Source organism: Triplophysa rosa, linkage group LG8, assembly GCF_024868665.1.
Source record: "Triplophysa rosa linkage group LG8, Trosa_1v2, whole genome shotgun sequence".
Classification (NCBI taxonomy): domain Eukaryota; kingdom Metazoa; phylum Chordata; class Actinopteri; order Cypriniformes; family Nemacheilidae; genus Triplophysa; species Triplophysa rosa.
Window position 1 is genome coordinate 10968269 of NC_079897.1, and position 6541 is coordinate 10974809.

The 6541-nt window shown below is 36.6% G+C and overlaps 1 long non-coding RNA gene across 1 annotated transcript; it reads right to left on the reverse strand.

The window, feature by feature from the left end:
• Positions 1 to 1735: 1735 nt before the first annotated feature.
• Positions 1736 to 6131, reverse strand: LOC130557980 (uncharacterized). The gene is made up of 3 exons (XR_008963374.1): positions 4632 to 6131; positions 3769 to 3937; positions 1736 to 3684 (listed from the first exon to the last, which is right to left on the reverse strand). It is a non-coding gene; the product is annotated as an uncharacterized LOC130557980 (long non-coding RNA).
• Between the last annotated feature and the right edge of the window lie 410 nt (positions 6132 to 6541).

The window sequence follows — 6541 nt, forward strand, 5'->3', positions numbered from 1 at the left end:
TAATATGCGTTGCTTGCCAAATATATAATGTCTGGATTTCTGCCAGCAAAATGTCATTACTGCATCTAGCAGCAGGGCTCTGTAATGCCCCCTGACAACATTACAGCCTGATTTTAAACCTTAAGTGCTAAAGCTTTCACATTAAGAAGAAGGAGAGTGAGAATTTAGTCGGTCACTGTGAATAAAAAAGTGGAAAAACAATAAGGCTTGATACACCTTCTCGGTCGACTCTAGGTGAGTCATGATTGCTTCAGGACTTCAAATCCACTTTTGATTTTAAAGCTTCCAACGAATAATTGGATTTTCAGCAAACATGCTGAGCTATGTTTCTCTCTATTCAGCCGTGTCCTCTGGGCTACTCACTTGCTGGTCTATATAAGAGCTCCAGATGGAGGTGATCTTGAGTTGAATGGTGTTGGCTGTATTGAATCATATTAGGATGTCCATCGTTTCTAATGCAATACCTAACTTTTTGTGCCAGCTTTAAGATGAAAACAAGTTTTGATTTCATGACTAGACAAGTGTGAGGTCAAGAGACATGCTAGCCATTAGCATGCTAGCCAAGGTATCAATATCTAAAGCAATTAGCCTACTGTACTTCCCAACCTGCAATATATCAGGTGCTGTTTGACATGGAGCACAGCAACACAAGAGGGTCTTTGACTTTAGGACAGTCACAAATGCACTGAGACAATATCTGACAACACAGCTCTGACACAAGAAAAAAACATCTTGAATCTTTATTCAATACTTGGCAAGTATAGGACAATATAATGTCAAAAGATAAGGGTCCCGAAAGAAAGAGCAAAAGATAAAATTGCTGGCAATATCTCTGGTAAACGAGTACATTCAACATTTCTGTGAGGACCTTTTTATAAAACAACATTTCTTCCAAAACATTTAAATAAGGGTAAAAACATGGATTTGTTCAAAGCTGATCCCCTAGTTTATTAATGTAAATTAATGGATTAATTGATTGCACTCTAAAGCCGTGTTACATGTACACATGGCTTACATTTAAGCGTGGTAATTCTGACATGCTACAATACAGCGTAAACATTGCCGATGGCCATCGCAAAGAGGGACTGCACAGGGACTGGTGGTGCGTTTTGACATTGAAAAGTTGTCAACATGCTTTTAACATTTGTTCCCGTTACTACAAATTTACCTGCTGCATTCTGACAGCAACCCATTCCTGCGTGACTGAATGGACCTGGTGTCCGAGCGGATGGCATTGTAGCAGGTGGGTGGTGTGCTGCTCCAGGCTATATGTCCTCAGGATACACTACAGCAACGCTTAGCAGAGAGCAGGTATTAAATATTCACACCAGAAATGCTTTCTTCAACTAAGCCCACTTTCAACTCATCGGATGTACAGTATGCTAAACAGAAACAGTGATGTTGCACGATTAACCGCCACGACTCTGACAGGCTAGTTTATTTGACCTTAAGACAAATAAAATAACAAATCAGGACAAGATGAAAAGTGTTGAGGCCAAAGTCCATCACAAATGGTCATACAGGTTATATACAGAATGAGTGAACTTTGCCTTTTACAATGTTCTCCTGAGGTTATGTTGTTCACAGTCAGAAGAACACTGTTCTAGCATACCATGTACTGTATGCTAACATAAACAGCTAGTTTGACAAAAAGTAACAGATCTGAATTTGACACAATAATATTTTAGAGATAAGGATTGAAATTGTGATGGAAAACTATCGTTTCGCATACACTGTAAAAAATATTCCGTAAATTTTACGGTAAAAAACCGGCAGCTGTGGTTGCCAGAACTTTACCGTCAAAAGTACGGTTGCAACGTTATTGGTTTTACGGGATTGCACCCACTGTACCGTATATTTTACAGTTAATAATTTTCTTTTTTACGGTTCATAACTGTCTAATTTACTTGTTTATGCTGTTATAAAAACAGTTTATACCTGTCAAATTCCAGGATTTACATTGTATTAATTACGGTTCATAACCATCTTTTTTACAGTTCAGCACTGTCTAATTTAAAGGTTTATGTTGTAATAATTACAGTTAAACTCTATAATTATTTGCTAAACATTCAGATTTAACCTTTAAGAAACTATTAAAATTACTGTTAAACTAATTGATAAATATCTTACATTTGCAAACCTAAATCAAATCATCAAAACCCATCAAAATCTATAAAAGACAAAGACATCAGTGAGGTCCCAAGTATCTTTAATAAAGACTGGCAGGCATTTAAGACAAAATATTAGTGCATTTTTCTGTTCTCGTGTTTCAACTGGTATACAGTGGTTTAATTAAAATCGTTCAGTCCAGTCTACATTTAAAGTGATGCTTCACCCAAAAATGAAAATTCTGTCATCATTTACTCACTCTCTTGTCATGTCAAACCTGTACTGTATATATTTCTTTGTTCTGCTAAACACAAAGGAATATATTTGTAAGAATGTCATTTACCAAACAGATCTCATCCCCCATTGACTCCCATAGTATTTTTTTTCCCTACTATGGCAGTAAATGAGGGATAAGATCTGTTTGGTTACTGACATTCTTATAAATAGCTTCCTTTTTGTTTAACCGAACAAAAAATGTATACAGGTTTGGAAGAACCTGAGAGTGAGGAAATGACAGAATTTTCACTTTGGGGAGAACTATCCCTTTAAAGTGATACTTCATGCTTAAAATCAAAATTTCCCCATGTTTTACTTACCCTCACGGCATCCTAAGTGAATGTGACTTTCTTCTTGAAGAATAATGCAATCAAAGTAATAATACCACGTATTCTTTGACTTCCAAGCGGCAGAATGTGAGTGAATGGGGGGGATTTTTTGAAGCTCCAAAAAGTGCATCCATCGATGAAAGAAGAACGGCTCGACACGGCTCCGTGGTCTTAACAAAGGTCTTCTGAAGCGAATCAATGCGTTTGTTTAAGAGAAATATGCATATTGACAACGCTATTAAGGATAATGTCTAACAGCCGCTGCAGGCGAAAGAGAGGCTTGTTTTTCCGTTAAATGATGGCGACGAAAGCTCCCGCCCAGAAGAGGCGGTGTTTATATTGGCGAAAACGAAAAATGCTGTGTTCGTCACAGGAACTTACTTAGGGTGAAGACTCTGCGTCATTTGCCGGAGAAACAAGCCTCTCGCTCGCCTGCAGCGGATGTTGGACATTATCCTTTATAGCGTTGTCAATATGTATATTTCTCTTAAACAAACGCATGGATTCGCTTCAGAAGACCTTTGTTAAGACCACGGAGCCGTGTCGAGCCGCTCTTTGATCAATGGATGCACTTTTTGGAGATTTAAAAAATTGCCCCCCATTCACTCCCATTCTACTGCTTGGAAGTAAAAGGATACGTGGTATTATTACTCTGACTCCATTATTCCTCAAGAAGAAAGTTACATTCACTTAGGATGCCTTGAGGGTAAGTAAAACATGGGGAAAATTTGATTCAAGCCTGAAATAACCCTTTAAGAGATTAAAACTTGGAAACAGTCTGTAGGCCACCTTTACAAAGTCTCTCACCCCGAGTATAAACTTGGAAACAGTCTGCAGACCACCTTTACAAAGTCTCTCGCCATTCATGATCAGAAAGGTCAGCGATTAGGGTGAAGACTGGGAGTAGCTTTTTGTTTTTCTTTTCCACCTCCTTTATTCCCTTTCTCCGGATTGAGGATGAAAAAAACACCTTGAAAAGAAAAAAAAAACATTTATAAGTCTGTAAATTAAGCTACACCGTAATGAATCTCCCCTCCTAAGTCTCTTTACATACCTTTGCAGGAATTCAAGCACTGACGCCAGTTCAGTAGGGTAGTTAATTTTGGAGCAGTAATAACTGCAGAACATTAGGCAAACAGCAGAGATGAAAGAAGTGATGTCATCATTCACAATCTTGCGGTCCACAGCTAGCATGAATCGGACAGCAGCATAGCAGGAGGGTCCTGTAGATACATTTCAATGCAATATACATAAATTTATGAACGTAAGATTATTGTGTATTTACATATACAGTATGGCAAGAATATTATACAAATTGCAGTTTATTTAGTACTGCCCTGAAATAACCATTTCACAAAATAGATTTTAGAAATAATAGAAATAAACCAGTTCTAAAGTTTAGATTTGTGTAAACCGAGTTATTAATCTGTGTTGTGGAATATATGTAAAAACATATATTATGTGGAACAGTTTGTTCTGTGCAGAACTAATTAAAAATTGCAATTTGTATGATTTGTATCTTATTTCTTAAATTGATAGTTCACCAAAAATTAAAATTGTCTCAGCATTTACCCTGTATGACTTTCTTCTGCAGAACACAATTTTGAAGAATGTTGTTAACTGGCCCCCATTGACTTGTGTTGGTTTCGTGTCCATACAATAGAAATGAATGGGTGCCACTGCTGTTCGGTTACCAGCATTTTTTTTAAATATCTTCTTTTGTGTTCTAGTTTAAAATGATAAGAGGGTGAGTAAATGATGACAGAATTTTCATTTGTGGGTGAACTATCACTTTAATCCCTATCATTTTGCATACTCTGCAAGGGGCATGTAAACTTATAAACTCAACTTTATAGTTAAACATTTAATCATTAAAGCTTTAGGGTTCTACTGTATATTAACAAAACGTTCACTTACCACACACACAATAATGCAAGGCGTCACAGGCAGGTTTTCTAACTCCACATCCTTTGCCAGGCTTGTCTCTTCTACATAATGGAGGAGCTCCTCTTTCTCATCAAAACAGGAGAGAGGTAGAAGAATCATGCCTTTCACATCCTCTGAGCAACCATTTCTGTACTCTCAAAACTTCTAGTTTTGTGACAGCAAGGGCATGTGGAGTAGCAACACGTGAATCTATTTTGTTTACGGTAAAAATGCACACTTGAACACGCACCGTGGTTTAAGGTGAAGTTTGTTATGTAAAACATGCTACCTAAGGATTTGCACTGATATCACACAGAACTGACAGCTAAACATTTAAACTACGTGAACAAATACACACTCTACTACGGTTTCAAACACATAAATTATATTTCACAAACTGGGCAGGACATCTAGAGCTTGCGAGTTTTACTACATCCGCTGCCAGGCATGTTTAAACAGTGTAGCCTACATGCTAACTTACTCGTATTTAAAACGATGCACTGCTTGATTCTATTTAGCAAAAGTACTTAACAAACATATATTTTACAGAATATTTCCACGGATCAAGAGCTCTCACGCTTTAGGACTTGCAAGTCTGCCTACATGCGCTGGCTAGTTAAATATGTTTATGCCCCATGAAAACAGTGTACATTCTACTCGTGTTTAAAATCACACACTGCTAAAACCGTTAAATCCAACTTACCAATATGCCCAATGCCATACATACATATATATATATATATATATATATATTCCACTGATTTGTAGTTCAGCTCCAACAGTGCTTCATCAGAATCGTCACTGTTGAAACGCGGGAACGCAAACTTTACGTTACTGTGTGCTCCGCGCCAATGAGTATTCAACCAATCACATCCTTTGTTCAGGAAGCCAAGGCGCAACGTATATCTTGATTGGATGATGCTTAACGGTTATGTTTTAAATGCTTGTTGAGTTGATTGCTTTACCATAAAATACATTCTTGAGTTCAGAGACAAAAAATTTGTTTCACACAATCTAAAAATGTAAAAGCACTGCTAATTACATAAAAACAATATTTAAATTATCAAAAGTGACAAATGTCAAGGTGAAATTTTTTGGGGGGTTTAGGCAGACAATTTAAGCTAAACAATGTATAGAAGTCATTATATTACAACTTTACACAGAAAAAGATGATTTTATAACACATATTAAAACTGGTTTAAGTGCACACTGCACAGGGGAGTCAGATATGTTTATGTAGCCTATTTATAATAAGAATATTTTTAAGACGTTCTTTTTTTATGGCAAATAATACAGTGTACTGTAATGTTTTACTCCAATAAACCGTATTTTCATATGTTTTTACCTGTTAAATGTACGGTCTTACTCCGTAAAACTAATTACAGATTTCCACTGTAAATTCTACGGGTTTCGCATGTTTTATGAAATACGGTTTTATACTGTAGCATTTATACGGTATTTTACTGTTAAATCTACTGACATTTTTTACAGTGTACCATGGACTTCCGCAGTAAACCCTCAAAACTGTCTGCTGTTTTAAAAAAAGCATATAGTAAATAGGCTATATTGGGTTCAGTATGTGATACATACATGTAAACAAGAAGCATTTCAAACTGTGGTGTGCTGCATTGCTGTCACATGATCTCATTACATGCGTGTTTTCAGCAATACATTTTTTGATTTTTTGATTCCAGTCTTGTGTGAAAATGTCCTGGCAGTCCAAAGATCTAAAAATGTAAACGTCACAGTAGAAATGGAATCATCAAATTAGTAGGCTATGAAGAGACTGAGACATGATGACATTTAAATGGGAAGAAAAGCAGATTGAAGAGCAGCTTTCAATGTCAGCCTTATCAATCAAAGATTTAAAAAAGCAGTTACCCGAAACATTAAATCATTAA